Source organism: Nicotiana tabacum, chromosome 10, assembly GCF_000715075.1.
Source record: "Nicotiana tabacum cultivar K326 chromosome 10, ASM71507v2, whole genome shotgun sequence".
Taxonomy (NCBI): Eukaryota; Viridiplantae; Streptophyta; class Magnoliopsida; order Solanales; family Solanaceae; genus Nicotiana; species Nicotiana tabacum.
This window is the reverse complement of record NC_134089.1, coordinates 168,969,087-168,988,979: the sequence shown is the minus strand read 5'-3', so window position 1 is coordinate 168,988,979 and position 19,893 is coordinate 168,969,087.

Here is a 19,893-nt window from a genome sequence, read left to right as displayed (position 1 = left end):
AATTATACTCCTGTTAGTTGCACGTTGGTCTATTTATGGATCAGCGATTTGTTCGTACTCTACTTGGTATTTCAGAGCTGTGAAAGACAATTGAAGCAGCTTCATACGAAGCTTATCAAAGTTGACTAGACAAAGCATGATGCAACTGTATTTTTCCGTTGACAGTATCTAAAGTTTAAATATATAGGGTGCGGAAAATGTTTTCCAAGAAAACAAGTAGTAATCTTATTTATTTTTCGGTGTTTGGTACGCAAATTAAGGAAAATGACTTCTTAAGAGTATACATAAATAATTTAGATATATAATAAACATGAAGTCATAAACTTTCAAACCAACAACCTTCCGAACCTATATTTTTCATAAATTTTCGAACCGCTTTCGAAACAGTAGAATTTCTAACCCGTAAATATATTAAAAAATATTTTTTTCAAGGGGGTGGGGGGGGGGGGGGGCAGGGACGGGGGTGGAGGTGGGGGTAGAAAAATGAAAAAAACAAAATTTGAAATTACAATTTTTTTTTGTGCGGGGCGGGGGAGGGGGGGAGGGTGTGCAGAAAAACGAAAAAATAAAAATTTGAAATTGTAATAAAAAATAATATTTTTTTGCGGGAGGGGGGTAGGGTAGGGTGGGGTGGAGGGGTAATAGGGTGGGTGGTAACGGAAAAAATGAAATTTGAAAAAAAAAATCTTTTTTTGGAGAGAGGGGGTGGGATGGGTTGGTGAGGGTAGAGAAGGTTGAGAAGGAGTTTTGGAAAATATTTTCCCTCTTGATAAGGAAAACATTTTCCTCCAATGGGAGGAAAATGAGTTCATAAGGAAAATGTTTAAGCTAACCAAACATGGAAAATATATAAGCTAACCAAACATGAAAAAATTGAAAAACATTTTCCGAAAAATATTTTCCTTCGTACCAAACACACCCTAATATATGGATTAATTGTTGTAAAGCACTTGGTCTGGTTTCTAAATGTGGTCCAGTTTGTTCCCGTTCAGCTAATTTTGTACTTATTTGTTTCACTTTTGTTCTTTGGGTTGTATCATGGGACAAGTACCCTAGTTGCTAGGTATATAGGGTGCAAGTCAAAGGTTGCCTAGGTCCTATTAGTTTGACTTGAAAACAAACCTGAAATTAATTAGAAAAAGGTTAATGAAAATCTCGTTCTTATCAAAAGAAGATTATATAGTTTTTCAAGCCACCGTATCTTCATACATATTTTAAGTTATTTTGAATGAATTTTTGTTAAATCTTCATTGATCGATGAATTGAGTGAACTGATTGAACACTTGAATGAAGAAGATGAGAGAACTATGAAGAAGACTTGAGATTAAAAAGTAGAGCAATTGATAAAATGAGTCCTATCTGTACATATGGAGCTACAAGTCGTTTATATAGGATATCCTAATCTATTCATACCTGGGCTAATGGATAACAGTTGTGACTAACGACCTCTTAAGTTAGTTACTACTATTACAACTAACTAAAATAGTTAAACAGTAAAGTAACCATGGTTAAGTAACCCTGGTGCAGGTTGTCAATTCCTTTACCCCCTCAAGCTAGGAGATATGAAGAGGTTCTTCATGCCTAGCTTGGACAACAGATAATGATGTTGAAGCTGAGTAAGCCCTTTGGTGAGAGTATCAACATGTTGCTCTGAGGAAGCCAAATACTGAAGATTTACCAATCCCTGCTTGACCTTCTCCCGAATGAAATGATAATCGATGTCGATGTGTTTGGTTCGCTCATGAAAAACGGGATTAGCGGCTATTTAGATGGCTGATTTATTGTCACGATATAAAGAGATAGGCAGCTGAACATTCACATTCAATTCCTTAAATAATCCAAGAAGCCAGACAAGCTCAGCAACTGTCGAGGCAAGGCTCCTATATTCTGCCTCCGCTAGAATTTCTATAGATAGTTGACTGTTTCTTGGATTTCCAAGACACTAGAGAACTGCCAAATTTAACAAAATATCCTGTAACACGGCGAGTATTTGGGCACGAAGCCCAATCAACATCACAATAAGCAGTGAGAGAGGAGAATGGGCAGATGACAATAGGATTCCAGCTCCAAGTGACTGCTTAACATAACGAACCGGTCGTACAACAGCCTCCATATGAGAGACCTTAGGAGAATGTGTTATACACCATTTTAACACTGGTCAAATTAGGCTATGACATATTGGTAATTCCTTAATTAATTATTAACTAAAGAGTCGCCACCTAACTATATTAAAAGGTAAGTTAGGACACCTAAATTATCTATTGTTGGTATTGTTGATACCCAATTTTTTCCTGTATATTTTCATATATACAAAATACTTTCAAAATAACATATATATGCATATATAAGCATGCCCAAGTGTTTTGGTATTTTTCCTAAATTTTTAAAGGTTTTAAAATCAATTTATTGCCCATTTTAGTAGTATAAAAACCAATAACTATTCTCAAAATTATCATTTTGGTGGATAATTTATTTTATTTCCCATATTTATACCAAAATATAGTTAACATAATTTTTGTATATTTTTACAAATTTATTTGGTATTTTAAAAGCTTAAATTACATATAATAGTAATTTTAGCCTATTTTAAGATTAATAGCATTTTATAATTATAAGATTGGTTACAATATTTTAAATTAGTACTTATATATTATTAACTGACCCAGTACTTTTAATTTAATTTCAGAATTATTTTTACTATTTTTTATAAAATAAAAGGGACAAAATTGGCTATTTAATATGTAGCCCCAATTTATTTCAATTATAGCCAAATTGACCTCTCCAATTGACCCAATCTTAACTCCCAATTGGACCGGCCCAATTTCATTTTAACCCGACCCCGACCCAACCATTTAACCCGCCTGACCTTTCTTTCAATGCAGGTCGTTGATCATTTTAATCAACGACCTCGATCGACCCTTACCATTTTTAATCCACCGACTATACTCTAATCCCCTCATTTCTATCTCTCAGCCGCCTTCAAAAACTCTCCTCTCCCAAAACTCTCTCGAAGGTTCCTCGGAACCCTAGTCATCTTCTACCCTTTTCAACCGCATTTTCACTGGAATCCATGGCTTCTCAGGCCATAGATGGCCTGTACTCACCCTCCTCCACTATTAAACCCTGGGTGTTCAAAGTTTCGAGGTCCGATCTCGATGGTGTCCTTTCAGATCTCTACAGATCCAAGGTTCTATGGTCTTTCCGGCCTTGCTCCGGCGTATCTAAGCATTAGGAGCCTATTTCTGACCTCTCTGACTCAAGATCGGACTTTCTTCCAAGCCTTTCTCATTTCTAGGGTTTCTCCGAAACCCTAAGCTATTCGAGGTTTTTCTCTGGTTGTTTTCGTAGATCTATGCTATATCCGTTTTCTGCTGGAGTTTTAAAACGTTTTCCCCAATCTTTTCTTTCAAAATTTGTTTCTCTTCGATTTAGGGTTTCTGAAAAAAAAATCTTAAAATGTTTTCTGATTCTTCTTCTTCTTTTCTTTGTGTGAATCTGTCTATGCTATGTTTGTATGTTTTCTTTTTCTAGCATGTTCTTCTCCTGTTTTTTTTATGTTTGCCTTATTGTGCATGTTCTTCTATTGTGCTTTGTTCTTCCTTCTACTGGTTTCTATATCATGCTTTCACATGTTTATCTTATGTGTTCATCTACCCCTGTGTTCCTTTACTGTATTTTTCACTAAGCTCTTAGTTCTTTATCTGCCTTCTTCTGGACTTTGTTTGAGTTCTTTGTTAAACACGCTCCCTCTAATGTTTTCTTAAAGTTTATACTACCTTTTTTCTCTTTTGAATTTGTTTAAGTTCCAAGCTTTTCTTAAAACGTATTCTCTATGCTTCAAATCGGTCCTTCATTCTATTTGCCTTGACCCTGCAATCTTATTTGTTTGTTTTCTAATGAGTCTCTGAAAGAGATCTCTGAGCCTGCTTCAATTATTTGCTTATTCTTCTCTGCATCTTACTCGAGTCGAACCCTAGGATTTGGGGTTTTTTGGCGAGTTTCGATCCTGTGTTTAAGACTAGAGTTCTATTTTGGAACTCTAGGTTTCTCAGACTCGTTTTGAGTCTTTGTACTGAACTCGAACTTTTTTGACTCTGAACTTTTCTATGCTAGGCTTTTCTAATTAGCATGACAACTCTTTCTTGATTCACATGTCTGTACACTTTATATATGATGAACTCTTCCTTCAAAAAGGTTTTACCAATTTGTAATTGATTCAGAATTCCTTTTAATAAGGATCGATTGATGGTAAGCAACCCCCACTTCCAACCGAGAGGTTGTGAGTTCGAGTCTCTCCAAAAGCAAGGTGGGAAGTTCTTGGAGGGAAGGATGCCGGGGGTCTATTTGGAAACAGTCTCTCTACCCTAGGGTAGGGGTAAGGTCTGCGTACACACTACCCTCCCCAGACCCCACTAAGTGGGATTATACTGGATTGTTGTTGTTGTTGTTGTTGTAAGGATCGATTGATTGTTACTGATTTTTCTTTAATTAAACCTTTCTTCACCTTTTCTGGGTGGATTCATTCATACCAAAACTCAATTTCTGATTTTTTTATTGGCTGTTGATTGATTGCCTTTCCTTATTTGCACAAACCGTGTTGCTATCAAACTCTTTCCTTAAATAACTTCTGTGTATTTACCCTTCTTGTGCTACTTTGGAAAAAGATCTTGATCAAACTCTTTCCTTAATTATCCTTTACCCGTTTGAAATCAGAATCCCTTAATTGAAGGGGAACTTGTGTAATTGATTTCTGAATTATTTTCTTACCTATTTCTACTTGCTTTCTACACTATAAAAGGCACGACCCTTCTGCACTTTCGATGGACACAACAATTATTGAACACTTTCAATTTCAATACACCTACATTCTCAATTCAACACTCTACTCGCTTCTGAAATCTTCTGGCTGTGTGTTTGCAATTTGGCTTTACTACTGCTCTTCTCTTCTTGTTTCCCTGAAACTGGTATGTTTCTAATTTAGTTTTCAGCCTCATCCTTATATGTTTACTTTACAGTTTCAACAATCTTGTCTACTTTGCTGTTTATGTCCAATATTGAATATGTTGTTCTCTTTGCATCTGTTGTTGTTGTGAATTCCCCCATACCCTTATTCCCTTCTATATGTTTGAGTTAAAGTTCAGGTATGACAACATCCAAATTGTTGTTCATGTCTAGACTTGATCCTTTAATGGATCCTAACTCCCAAACAATGTGGCTAACAGGTTGGTTAGGGGTGTGCCAACACTTCTAATTGCTGGGTATGACCACCAACCTATCATGGCCTTCCCCAAAATCCCCTCTATGTACTTGCACTCTCTCTTAGATTCTAAGTTCTGCCCCCCTCCTATGAGCCTTGCTTTGGGACCTTGAGCTCCTTCTGAACTTGAACATTTGAGGGCTGGCCCTTCTACACTGCACTATAATTCAATTCTGCAATATATTTAGGTGTAAGCACTGCCCGGAGTCCATTTGAGACTCTTAGGGAACTCTAAAACATCCCAAATAAGAGAAAGGCTTTGGAATTTGATCTTCGGAGTTGGTTTACTTCATGCTTCAGACAGAAGTCTAAATCAGGCTCTCCTTGGTTGGGACTGTTAGCTTTCTGATGTATTTTTTACTTTTCTTTATTCTTTCTAGGCTATAATAATTTGTAATAACTCATGGGGCTTATAGTGAAAAGGGGAGGGTTACTTATTGTATGCATAATGGTAGATATCATGTTCATTAGGTATTTACTTCTGCAAATCATGTCTAGTTCTGCATTTCTGCATCTTTGAAATCCTATTTTAGGTTCTGCACTTTCATATAGAAATTCTGTTTTAGGTTCGGCACTTCTACATTTTTCATATAGAAATCCTGTTTTAGGTTCTGCACTTTTGCATCTTAGAAATCTTGCCTATAAGTTCTGCATTTCATACATAGATCAATAGTTTTCTGTATTTCTGCATCTCACATAGAAAACATGCCTATAGGATTATGCATTTTGCCTATCATATAGAAAGCATGTCTATAGGGTTTCTGAATACTGCATACGTATCCATCACTAGGCAAACAATGCATAGGTTTAAATAATAAAAATAAGTATTTTAGACACCATGCCTATAGGATTTCTGCACTTCCATAAACGTTTTAAAATCAACAACGCTTAGAAATCATGTCTATAGGAGTAACCAACTGAATATGAATCGTCTACAAGTCTAAAATGAGTAGTAACGTTACTCAATGTCTACAGAACTTATGTTTTCTATAATCAATAAGCCTTATTCTTTAAAAATCAGTACACTTCTGCATTATTAGATATCATGCCTAGAGGTTTCACTTAGGCAAGCTATAAGGTGAAATCAGCTAATTGAATCAGACTCTATTAATTCCAACCAGCAGACAGGTCTGATTCAGGTTTCTTATCTGAAATGTGTAATAAACAAGTCTGCCTCCTTAACGTTTAAGTTTAATTCAGACCATAACCAGTATTTGCAAGACATGCTAAACAACCTGTCTTTAAGCGAGGAGGCCTATCCGAGCCTTTTAAGTTGTTATGTGTTCCCCATAATCCTTATGTGTTTTGTTTATCGCTCTAGAATTTTATCCTTTTAAACCATAAAAACCCCAAATTTACCTTCTCTTTAATAGTCCCAAATGCCTCCGGGATTGATAGGATTGGGACAAGTATTAGCATGCAATAAGTAACGAAACCATTCCGCGTTTAATACCTCAACAGGGTGGGAAAGAGTAGATATGGATATGATGACCTGTGCGCTAATACCATGTGTAACCCCTCTTCTGAGGAGTTATTACCGGGTATTGCATTGATGTGATCCATATTATTTATGTCACGACCCGGATTTCCCACCCTCGGGAGTCGTGATGGCGCCTACTAATGAGAGCTAGGCAAGCCAACCCTTAACTACCTTTTTCATTAACAAAATTATCCTTTTAACAATTATCTGCAATAGTACAGTTTCAGTGGAATAAATTAAATAAGCGGAAGTCTTAAATTAATGAAACAGATTAAAGATGCGAAAATTCAACTTAAACCTCTACCCAAGAACTGGTGTTACAGTACTCACAAACTACTAAGAGTACTAAATACAACCGTTTGAAGAAAATATAACATTGTTTGTCTCGGATACATGAGATAACAACATGAAAAGTAAGATAGAGGAGACTCTGGGCCTGCGGACATCTGCAAGGCTACCTCAATGTCTCGGTAGATTGAAAGTTGGCTCCCAATCTAATGTTGTTGCTCAAATGCTGCTCCAACACCTGGATCTGTGCAAAAGAGCACATAGTGTAGCATCAACACAACCGACCCCATGTGCTGGTAAGTGCCTGGCCTAACCCCGGCGAGGTAGTGACGAGGCTAGGACTAGACTCCAGATAAACCTGTGCAATTATATAATATATGGCGAAAGGAACAACATGAAATAAGCAAGTAAACTGAGGAGGGGAGAACATGCTTGGGGATAGAAAGATAAACAGAATCCTCAAGAAATGATAAATGAAACCAACTATTAAGCCTCTAACACGAATAAGAATATATATACAACTTTCACTTTCAAAACTCATCTCGTTGTAGGCGTGCAACCCGATCCCATTTCTCAATATCTCGTGGTAGGCGTACCACCCGCTCCCATTTCATCATAACTTGTGGTAGGCGTACCACCCGCTCCCATTTTATCAATCTTTTGTGGTAGGCGTATCACCCGCTCCCCTTTACAATATCAGTTGTGGTAGGCGTACCACCCGCTCCCATTTCAATATCAGTTGTGGTAGGCGTACCACCCGCTCCCATTTCATCCAAACACAGTACACAATACAAATCCCGGCAAGGGAACATAAGTAAATTCATAAACTTCCTGGCAAGGGAAACAATAATAACAAGTCATACATCCCTGCAAGGGAAAGTCGGCTATAACCAATCCTATTCAACTTCTGCTTGACACAATTTAAAAACCAATACTCAGTATCAAGGATAATCAATCAAGGCTTTCATAGAATCAATTAAGATTACACAATCATCAATTTAAGACCCACGGTCATGCTCGACACCAATGTATGGATACTCGTCACCATGCCCAAACGTCGTACTCAACACAAAACAAGTAGCATTTATGACTCAACTCCTAATCCCTCAAGCTAAGGTTAGACCGAACACTTACCTCGATGCCTTGAACTCAACTCAAGCCTCAACTATAGCTTTGCCCCTTGTTTCCTGATCGCAGCGGACTCGACTTGAGGAAGAGTGGGCACTAATACTTTTACCCAATAACGGTATCGGGGTCAATTTTCCACAGGGAACTTCAATTTGGAGTTGCGTGTTTGTATAGTCTAGGACTATGTTTTAGCTCCTAATTGATCTTCTAACATTTTTTGTTTTCTTTTGATTAATAGCTACAATTTATCAACTATAATTGTAAAGCTAAGTTATGCTAAAATTATGATTCTAAGTTGTATGCAATATAGAGAAAGGCACTAGGGCTGTGGCATGTACCTAGGTGGTCAACTAACGGGTAGAGATTCCTAATGCAAGAATGATGACTATGGGACTTATGCTATAACCATTGCACTTTTGCACTCACTCTCACACCTCTCGGTAGAGAGAGTGATTTTGCCCAATTGACTTTCTCGAGACCAATTGGGTAGGCCAATTTGCCCAAGCAACTTATGGTTCAAGTTGGGTAATTACTCTCTCGAGGTTTAACCCGTTAATTGGGACTACCATTCTCATGGGTCCATCCTAATTCCTTGTTAGAATTAATCTTGGGTCATAGACTCTCTTTCTCAAGAAGAGTCAAGACTCACTAAGCTAGACTTAGTGTTTGCAACCAACAAATCTTAATGAAAACATAAGATTAATTCAAATAACAAATACCCAACATCATTCATGCACTAAACAATCACACCCATTAATTACCCACACTAGGGTTGAGCCATAACCCTAGCTAATGGGTTCAGCTAGCCATAATAGGAACAGAAATTGAAGAAATAATAGATGAAATTGACATAACAATTAACTACAATGTTCATCTACTCAAATCCACGTTAATACTAGAAGAGATTGCCCAAAATAGGCTAAAATCATGAAATCCCAAGTTCAGCTGATCTATGCTCTCAAAACAGATCTCCGAAAAAAACTCTTCCTAAAAAGTAAAATGTTCTATTTATAATACACGGGAAAAATCAGACAAAAATACCCTTGAGGATCTGGTGCGGACCGCGCACAAATGATGCGCGGCCGCGGAGGGTTTTGGGTCTTCATATCTTGCTTCTGGCACTGGGGACGCGGACCGCACAAAAGTGACGCGCGACCGCGTGAACTTCATCCACGCGGACCGCACTGATTAGGTGTGCGGCCACGTGGGCTTTTGCCTTGAATGATTGAGTCTCTGACACTCTTAGGCGCGGACCGCATGAAAAGGGGCGTGGACCGCGCGGAAAGGGGCGCGGACCGCGCAACTTGACTTAAAAATGGCATGGCCTCTGAACTTTCCTGTGCGGCCGCGTGGCAAAACAGTGCGGACCGCGCAGGTTGAGCTTGAAAATGCCCAGCCTCTGAACTCTCCTATGCGGCCGCGTGACAAAACAGTGCGGACCGCACAGGTCATTTTGTTCCCCCCTTTTGTTGTCTTTTGACACTTGACAGATTTCACTCCTTTTTGAGCCGATCTTTAGTATTTGTCATCTTGTAGCTCAAACCTGCAATCAAGTGCAACTTGTAAGCATTTTGGGACTAATTTATGGTAGTTAATGCACAAAGCTTAGGTAAGAATGGGTATAAAACATGTAGAAATCACAGTTATCATCTCCCCCAAACTTAAACCTTTGCTTGTCCTCGAGCAAATAAAATGAGACCTACCCCTCAATGGAAAACACCCAAGTAATTCCTGTTTATCCTAAAGTAACCTCAACAAGCATCAATTGGGACTAACAATTTCCCTCAATGCGAATGCATCATTAACACATTTAAACTTTGAAAACTTGTGGATCAAGTGCGACACAAGAGCATCAAGAGTTGATACATTTCATCAAGGAACCTTTCTCAATTTCTTTGGTCATTGTGGAACCCAAACTCACACATCCTCGACTTTCCCTGAGTGAACCTTACCTTTTAGAGTATTTGCACACAAATCGAGGTAAATGGACTTCTCTCTCATCTCTCACAAAGAAAAGGCCCTAAGTCCGGCTCTAAGTACCATATGCTTGCCCTTTATGTAAGTATCCATTAATGTAGGCTTCCCTCAACTCAAGATCATATAGGGCTTTTGAGGAGTTATTGTGAAGGCTTTGGGTAAAGGTAGGACGTGTTTTTGTTCAAATGGGTTCAATCTTCCCTCAAACACTTTTTTTGATTTATTTTGGCACACTTTCTTGACTCAATTGAGTAATTCACTTCCTTCAAGGGGTTAGAGAGACACATTGTCACTCTTTCTTTTGCAATTCAACCCCTTTCTCCTTTTTATCACTTTTCCACACCTTTTTCACTTTTTGTTGTCCTTGGATTCCCTTTTTGATTCTTATTCATTTTTGTCTTTCTTTTTGTCTTTTTCTCTTTTTTTTTCATTGCCTTCCTTTTCTTTTTGCTTTTGCGCCTTTTTACCATATTGATGCCTTTCTTGTCTCCCCCCCCCCCAAATTTAGACATTTGTCATTTACTCAAGGGAAGATTTGGGTGCCAAGAGAGGGTTTCGTTAAGAACGGGTATAGGCTTGTAGCTTGGTTCATGAACGAAAAAGGTTTAAGGCTCAAAAGGGTTGAACTAGGGATTATTTCATTGGTAGGTCATGGAAATTGTTCAAATTTTGCATTTTGGATCAAGGAGAGCCTATAATCACGTCTCAAGGAAAGTTCCACCTATGATTTTGCCTCAACAAACATTCAGGGCAAGTTCTAGACCATCGGCTCGGTACTTGGGCTCATGATTCGAATTCTCACTACACACACTCAAGGATTGCCTAAGATAAAGTCGAGGGCCCACAACGACCTTAGATATGATTCAAGCGCACAATGGCCCAAAATGACCACATGATGATTGTTTGGTCAACACAAGAGTCTCAAGGCTACAACTTTCACCATCCTACACACAACATAATGTCTTTGACCATAGGATCAAAGGAAAATGTGCTAGGCCCAAGTGAAGCTTTGCCTGAGGTACCCTTAACTACAAAAACTTGAAAATCAAAAAGAAAAATCAAAAACGGACTCAAACCCTTAAGAAGGTTGTCACGCCATCTATCATTGGGAAGAGCCACCCGGTTCGCACAACACTCTACCCTTGGAAAGAACCGTGGCATTAAGAAAACCAATGGGCTTATTGCAAACGCCAAAACAAGACAAAAAGGCTCCGAGCCTAACCTTGCAACTAAGACGAAGAATTTTAACGAGAAATAGAAAAACAAAATGAAAACCGAATGAATATGTACAAAGGGGAGTAGAATATACAACCAGAGGGGAATGAATATATACATCGAATCTAAAGAGCATCTGGAATGAACAGTTATATACAAACCATATACCAATTACTAATGTCAACAAGCTAAATGTAAATATAATATGTATAGTAATCCAGCAGTTAATCAAAATAGTAGGGCCACACCCCCACGAATAAAAGTTAGCATTGTCCCCAATGGTAACTACCAGATAAAACAACAAAAATCAGCAAAGGATATAGAGCGGCCCCTCAAACCTCATCAAACTGGTCCCCAGCCTGCTGCTGCTGTGCTGCTGGGACAGGTGTCTGCCCCTGATCCGGCTCATCAACTGGTGGAACTGAAGAGGGCTCAACATCTGCATTACTAGACGGGCCCACCTGAGTTGGAGCCACCTCGATCACTATTCCCTCTGTGCTAGGGAGCTTTCTCTTCTTCCTTGGCCTATCCCCCTCTGCCTGTGGCTGCATTGCTGCTGGCTCTCCAGCTGGATCTCCAAATAGTAAGTCGAGTGGCATCTGATCCGCTAGCAGCTTGTCCACATCCACTCTCAACTGTGCAACTGACTCTTTGGAACCTTTCTGCTTCCTTAGCTTCTTGTACTCCCTAGCCAACTTTTCCAACGCCTTTCCATGTGCCCCAACCGCCTTAGTCAAGTCATCCTGCGTCGCCATCATCTTTTCCTGGTTGGCCAAGATATTCTTCAATGCATCCTTAATGGAGGAGGGAATATCAACAGTAGCTGGTGCTCCCTGTGCCTTCACAACAGTGGTCAAAGTAGACAACTTGGATTTCGCAACTGACATCCAGTTGTTCAAATTGGCAAGGGAGTGAGTGAGCTGGTTGGCAGTGAACCGGTGAGTCTTTGATGAAGGAATCACCGGATCAGCTGTGGAGGAAGGGCATGGGGGCAGTGCCTCATCAGTAGTGGGTTCAGGGGGCTGCTCAGTAGCAACTGGCTCTTTAGACTGGCCAGGTACGGAGGGGGTGGAAGCTTGAGTGTTTTTGCCTCTCTTTGGGTTGTCCGGACCCAACTGATCATACCACGAGTAGGGGGCCACTGGAGGTACCATAACATCATATCTTTTCTTCTTCACTTTCAACTCTCTGAAGTAAAGGGAGAGTGTGTTCGGAAAAGGGTAGTTTGTTTTTGTCTCACTACCGACAGTAGAAATCACTCTCGACATTATATTACCTACATTCATAGGGAAACCCGCCATGATAGATGCTACCAAGACAGCCCGAGGAAGAGGAACAGAGTGATCGTGTGTAGACGGGTCAAGTCGACTACACACGAAGGTCAACCACCCTTTTGCTTCAAAGTTGAAGGTGTTCCGAAAAATCTTTTCCTGTGCCTTCAACCACACAGGGACTGTACCTGGAGCTGCTAAATGCTCGGCCAACCATGGACGAACCTCCTCTTTCATTGCCAGCTTCTCAAGATACTGAGACTCATCCTCTTCTTCAAACCCCAAGAAGTCATTCAGTGACTTCCCATCAAACATCACGATCTTGTCCCTCACTTTTTTTGCTTTGGAGTCCCGAACTGTGTGGTGGATATTGTAGTAAAACTCCTTCACCATGTGCTCGTTTGCAATTTCAACTCGCTCTTTGAAGAATCCTCACCCCTCTCTAGTGTGGAATTGTGCTTGCACATGAGGGTTGAGTGGGACAAGATCGGCATCTATGAACCTCCTTTCCGGAATCAACTTTCTTTTGGGCCACCATTCCCTGAATTTGTGGAAAGCGACCTCACTGACAAACCTATCTTCCCATGCCCCCGGTCGCCTGGTCCTCTCTATGCCTCCAACCTGTGGTGCACCTCCTTCGGCATATCCTCCACTTTCCCCTGATAGTGAAGCTGTGGGAGAGGTGGAGTAGGTGTTTTCATTTGCTTTTTCTGCTCCGGACTCATCAGACGAGTCCGAGATGACATTTACCGGCCTTTTGGAAGTGGCTACATCAGCACGACCAGGAGATAGGGAATCCCGTAGCTGAAAAGATGTGGACATGTGTGTGGGAGCAGACTCTGAAGTGACACTCCTCGAAGGTGTATACTCACTCCCCGTGGAGTGAGCTGCAGCTCCATCAGCTTCCCGGGTTTGAGGATTCAACTTTACAATTCTTTTTCCTTTTCCCCCACGGGAGGAACCACCTCTCCCTGGTGGTATTTGTTTGCCCGCTCGTTTTTTAGCCACTTGCTTTTGAACCATTGTCTGCAAGGAATACGTGTCTAACATTGTTAGTAGAAGTACATAATAAAAAATAAACATTTCAGTTGAATGCACAGTTGCAGACACAGTTACATAGACAGAAGGGCGCGGACCACAACAAAAGGCACGCGGTCCGCGCAATATACTGATACCCACACATGTTTCTCTGAATAAGCCGATGCGGTCTGCAATGTTTTGGACCGCGGCCGCGTGGCTTTAGTGCGGACCGCATAGAACTGGCACGCGGATCGCGCTTAGAAGGTTCGTCCTTGCACACAAGGGGCCACGCAGACCGCGCAGGAATACTGCGCGGCCGCGTAGGGAAAATATAACTGAGCCGGGATATTCTTCTATTAAGTCCCATTTTTTATCACAATTTGAGTCCTAAGTGTCCCTACTCAATTAATTAACATGCATTTATGCCCCATGATTCAACCAAAACAATAAAAATCTAAACTAACAGTTAACTAAGAAGAAAAAGGACGAAAATAAAAAGTTATACTAGTAGGGAGTGATTAAAAGAAACAAAAATTAGGCTATGAATGAAATAAACAAGAGTTGTTACCAGGGAGTAATGAGAAATCAACTAACTGAGCAGGAGATGCGGATGTACAGTGAAAATTAAAGCTCCAGATGAAAATTTGCGAAAAGGTTCAAATGAGGCCCAAGGCTTCTATTTATAGAAAAACCCTGGGAACTCACAACTTACCTACCAGCACGGCCACGCAAAAATGGCCGCGGTCCGCGCTAGTTTTCATTCCTTCACATTTGACTGCTCAGCCCATGCGGACCGCACTGTTTTGGTGCGCGGCTGCGTGGAAGTTATCAGAGACTTGGTGATTTCAGCTTTAACCACGCAGACCATACTGCTTTGGACCGCGGTCGCGTATGAATTTTATCAGAGAGCATGCCATTTTAAGTTTCCACACGCGGACCGCACAGCAAGGGATGCAGACCGCGTTGAATCTTCTGAGAATGAACTTTCAGCTACTCAAGCCCATGCGGACCGCACTGCTTTGGTGCGCGGCCGCGTAGGCCATTTTCAGGGACTGACCATTTTTTTGCACTTTTGCCCTGCACTGGTGCAACATTATTCCCTGCAACACTTCACAAATTATCAGCTCAAAAATCTTATTCTACAACAGAAAAACAAAGAAAAGGAAAAGACATGGGTTGCCTCCCAAGAAGCACCTGATTTAACGTCGCGGCACGACGCATGTGACCATCACAGTCATTTCAAATGAATGCGTGCCACCACGTGGCTGTCATCAATCTTTCCCAAATAATGCTTGACACGATGCCCATTGACTCGGAAAACTTCACCATTTTTATTTTTGAGATCAATGGCACCAAAGGGAGTTACACCAACCACTTCAAAAGGGCCGCTCCACTTAGACTTCAGTTTGCCCGGAAATAACCTCAATCGGGAATTGAAAAGAAGAACCATGTCACCAACTTTGAATTCCTTCCCTCGGGCATACTTGTCATGAAGGTACTTCATTTTGTCCTTATACAAGGACGAGCTAGAGTAAGCATGAAACCTAAACTCATCAAGTTCATTCAATTGCTCAACCCGGAGATTTGCAGCTACATCCCATTCTAAGTTCAACTTTTTCAGAGCCCACATAGCCTTATGTTCCAATTATACCGGAAGATGACAAGCCTTCCCAAACACCAAACGATACGACGACATACCAATCAGAGTTTTGAAAGCTGTACGATAAGTCCAAAGAGCATCATCCAATTTCTTCGACCAGTCGATCCTATTTGCATTGACAGTCTTGGACAAAATACTCTTGATCTCACGGTTGGACACTTCGACTTGGCCACTCGCTTGAGGATGATAAGGAGTGGTCACCTTGTGATTTACCCCATACTTGACTAGCAAAGAGTCAAAAGCCCGGTTGCAAAAATGAGAACCCACGTCACTGATGATAGCACGTGGAGTGCCAAACCTCGTGAAGATACTCTTTCTCAAGAACTCCACCACACTTCGAGCTTCATTATTTGGCAAAGCTATGGCCTCAACCCATTTCGACACATAATCAACCGCTACCAAGATGTAAGCGTTGCCATAAGAACTTACGAATGGTCCCATAAAGTCTATCCCCCAAATATCAAAAATGTCAACCTCTAGAATCGTGTTAAGGGGCATCTCATCTCTCTTCGAAATCCCTCCGGCACGTTGTCATTCATCACATCTTTTCACAAATTCACCGGCATCCTTGAACAACGAAGGCCAATAGAAACCACAACTCAACACTTTAGACGCCGTCCTCGCCCCACCATGATGTCCACCATAGGGCGAAGAGTGACAAGCTTCCACAATACTCAATTGTTCTTCTTCGGAAACACACCGGCGAATTACACCGTCGGAGCAAATTTTGAAAAGATACGGCTCATCCTAATAGTAGTCCAAGAAATCCCGCTTGAGCTTCTTCCTTTGGTTAGAAGAGAGCTCATACGGAATCACACCGGTAACAAGATAATTTCCAATGTCGGCAAACCATGGCATGTCTAGCATTGAAACTGAGAGGAGTTGTTCATCCGGAAAAGCATCATTTATCTCAAGGCCGTCCAAAGGCCTCCATTATTCCTCCAATCGAGACAAGTGGTCCGCCACTTGATTTTCACTACCCTTTCTATCAACAATCTCCAAATCAAATTCTTGAAGAAGAAGCACCCATCTCATTAACCTTGCTTTAGAATCTTTCTTCGTCATCAAATACCTAAGGGCGGTGTGATCGGTATGAATAATCACTTTGGCCCCCATAAGTTATGGGCGAAACTTTTCCATGGCAAAAACAATGGCAAGCAATTCCTTCTCGGTGACCGTGTAGTTCCTTTGAGCTTCATTCATTGTCTTACTTGCGTAGTACACCGGATGGAATATTTTGTTGATTCTTTGGCCCAAGACCGCCCCCACCGCAATATCACTAGCGTCGCACATGAGCTCAAAGGGCAAGCTCCAATTTGGTGCAGTAATGATTGGGGTAGTCGTCAACTTTTGCTTTAGAAGCTCGAAAGCCTCCATACATTTCTCATCGAACACAAATTTGGCATCTTTCTCTAGCAATTTACACAACGGGTTAACTACCTTAGAGAAGTCTTTGATGAATCTTCGGTAGAAACCCGCGTGACCAAGAAAACTCCTCACCCCTTTGACAGAAGTAGGGGGAGGGAGCCTTGAAATAACCTAAATTTTCGCCTTATCAACCTCAATCCCTCTTTTTGAAATTTTGTGACCCAACACAATTCCTTCTTCTACCATAAAATGGCATTTCTCCCAATTGAGAAATAAGTTTGTGTCTTCGCATCGGGCCAACACACAATCCAAGTTTTGTAAGCAATCACCAAATGAGTCCCCAACCACACTAAAATCATCCATGAAGACCTCCAAAATGTCCTCCACCATGTCGGTAAAGATTGCCATCATATATCGTTGGAAGGTCGCCGGTGCATTGCATAATCCAAATGGCCTTCGAGAGAAGACGAATATGCCATAAGGACATGTGAAGGTTGTCTTTTATTGATCTTCCGGGGAAATGAGAATTTGGTTATAGCCTGAATACCCATCCAGAAAACAATAGAAAGCCCAGCCCGCAAGACGATCAAGCATTTGGTCCAAAAACGGCAATGGGAAATGATCCTTTCTAGTCACCTTGTTCAACTTCCGGTAGTCCATGCATACCCTCCAACCAGTCACCGTACGAGTCGGAATAAGTTCATTGTTGTCATTGGTCACCACCGTCATTCCTCCCTTCTTTGGCACACATTGTACCGGAGAAGTCCACGAACTATCAGAAATTGGATACACCACACCGACGTCAAGCCACTTGATGACTTCCTTTTTAACCACCTCTTGCATGGCCTCATTGAGTCTCCTTTGATGTTTAAGAGACGGCCGAGCATCCTCCTTCAATATTATATTGTGCATGCAAAACGCGGGGCTAATACCCCGAATATCCGCCAAGGTCCATCCAATCGCTCGTTTGCGCTTTTGAAGAACCGCCAAAGTGGCATCAACCTGCACGTTAGTCAAGCAAGAAGAAAGAATAACCAGCAAAGTGAAATTAGGACCAAGAAATTCATACCTGAGGTGAGGAGGAAGTGGTTTCAACTCCAACACCGGTGGCTCCTCAATAGATGGCTTGGTGGGAGGAGTTTTGCGATTTTCAAGATCAAGAGATAACTTCCTCGGTTCATAAGAATATGAGCCCATGCCATGTAATGCGTTCACACACTCCACCCTTCTAGCATTATCATCAACATCAATGTTCAATAGCATGGCCTTAAGTGGGTCCTCAACATTTGCCATTGCGCTTGTGTTATCCACTATCACCGCCGTGACAATGTCAACAAACGAGCACACCTCGGTGCTATTTGGTTGCCTCATTGATTTGCATACGTGGAACACCACCTTTTCATCACCAATACGGAAGGTCAATTCTCCTTCTTCCACATCAACCAAGGCCTTCCCCGTAGCTAGGAAGGGTCTCCCAAGAATAATAGGCACCTCGAAATCCACTTCGCAATCCAAAATTACAAAATCAGCCGGCAATATGAACTTATCAACACGAACAAGGACATCATCAATAATTCCCAAAGGCCGCTTCATTGACCGGTCCTCCATTTGAAGCCTCATAGAAGTTGGACGAGGTTGTCCGATTCCCAAGGTCTTGAAGACCGAATATGGCATTATATTGATACTTGCCCCCAAGTCACAGAGGGATTTTGCAAAATCGGCACTTCCAATGGTACATGGGATAGTGAATGCGCCGGGATCCTCAAGTTTTGGTGCCATAAAATGCACAATTGCGCTCACTTGATGGGTCATCTTGATTGTCTCACACTCCATTGATCTCTTTTTTGTAACCAAATCTTTCATGAACTTTGCGTATCCCGGCATTTGCTCGAGTGCCTCCACCAAAGGCACGTTGATAGTCAAACTCTTCATCATTTCAATGAATTTCTTAAATTGGTTGTCACCCTTTTGCTTGGCCAACCGTTGAGGATAGGGCGGAGGAGGTCTAGGTAAGGGTGTCTTGGCTTTGGGTATATCAATGACGTGTTCCTTAGATGGGTTCACAGCCTCTTGAGTCTCCTCCTCACCTTCATCAATTTCAATTCTCACATCATCATTTGCACTTGGTTCAACAACATCCTTAACTACCAACGGGTCTCATCATTTTGCAACTCATCTTCATCCACCGTAACTTGGTTTCCTCTTGAGGCATGCACATTACCGCCTCTTCCACTTTGCGTTGTCACTGCCATCACATGATTATTGTGCCCACTCTTGGGGTTTACTACCGTATCACTTGGTAGAGCACCCTTTGGGCGAGTATTTAAAGATTGAGAGATTTGGCCTAATTGCACTTCCAAGTTCCGGATAGATGTGTTATGCGAAGCTAATTGGGGCTAGGAATCTTGACTCCTTTTCATCATTTGCTCGAACATGCTCTCTATTCGACCCATGTCATTGCCCGACGAACTCGACCCTTGAGATTGAAACGGAGGTGGGTTATTGGGTTGTTGATATATTGGGGGCCTTTGAAAGCCTTGCCCCCTATTACCTTGTCCACTATTGTTGTTCCAATTGTTGTTCCCGTTCCAATTACCTTGATTCCCCGAATTATTGTTCCCCCAATTGACTCCTTGATTATTGTTGTAATTCCAATTGCCACCTTGTTGATTGCCCCAATTTCCTTGGGCTCTCCATTGTTGATTCCCTTGATTACCTCTATTCCCTTGGTAGTTGTTGACATATTGGACTTCCTCACTTTGGTCATCAAAACCTTCGTTCGAATATCCACCACCATCATTGTTGTTGTTATATTGTTCATAATTACTTTGAGGTTGTTGTCCTCTTTGCCTCCTTTTCAACATAGCAACCCCTTCCATTGCGTTGACTTGGCGAGGGTTTTGGACTTGTTGCAATTGCGCTTTTATCAATTGATTCATAGTTATTGTAAGCTCAGCTATAGCTTGACCATGATCATGCAATTCCTTGTGCAAATGGATGACTGTGGGGTCACCTTGGGGCACGTTTGCTCGGCTTTGCCATGCCGAAGAGGTGTCGGCCATTTCATTCAGTACATCACATGCCTCTTGGTAAGAAAGTTTCATAAAATTCCCTCCGGCCAATTGGTTCACAATGCATTGATTTGTGGTGTTGATGCCCCGATAAAAGGTTTGTTGCATCATAGCCTCGGTCATGTCGTTATTAGGGCACTCTTTCACCATTGTTCTAT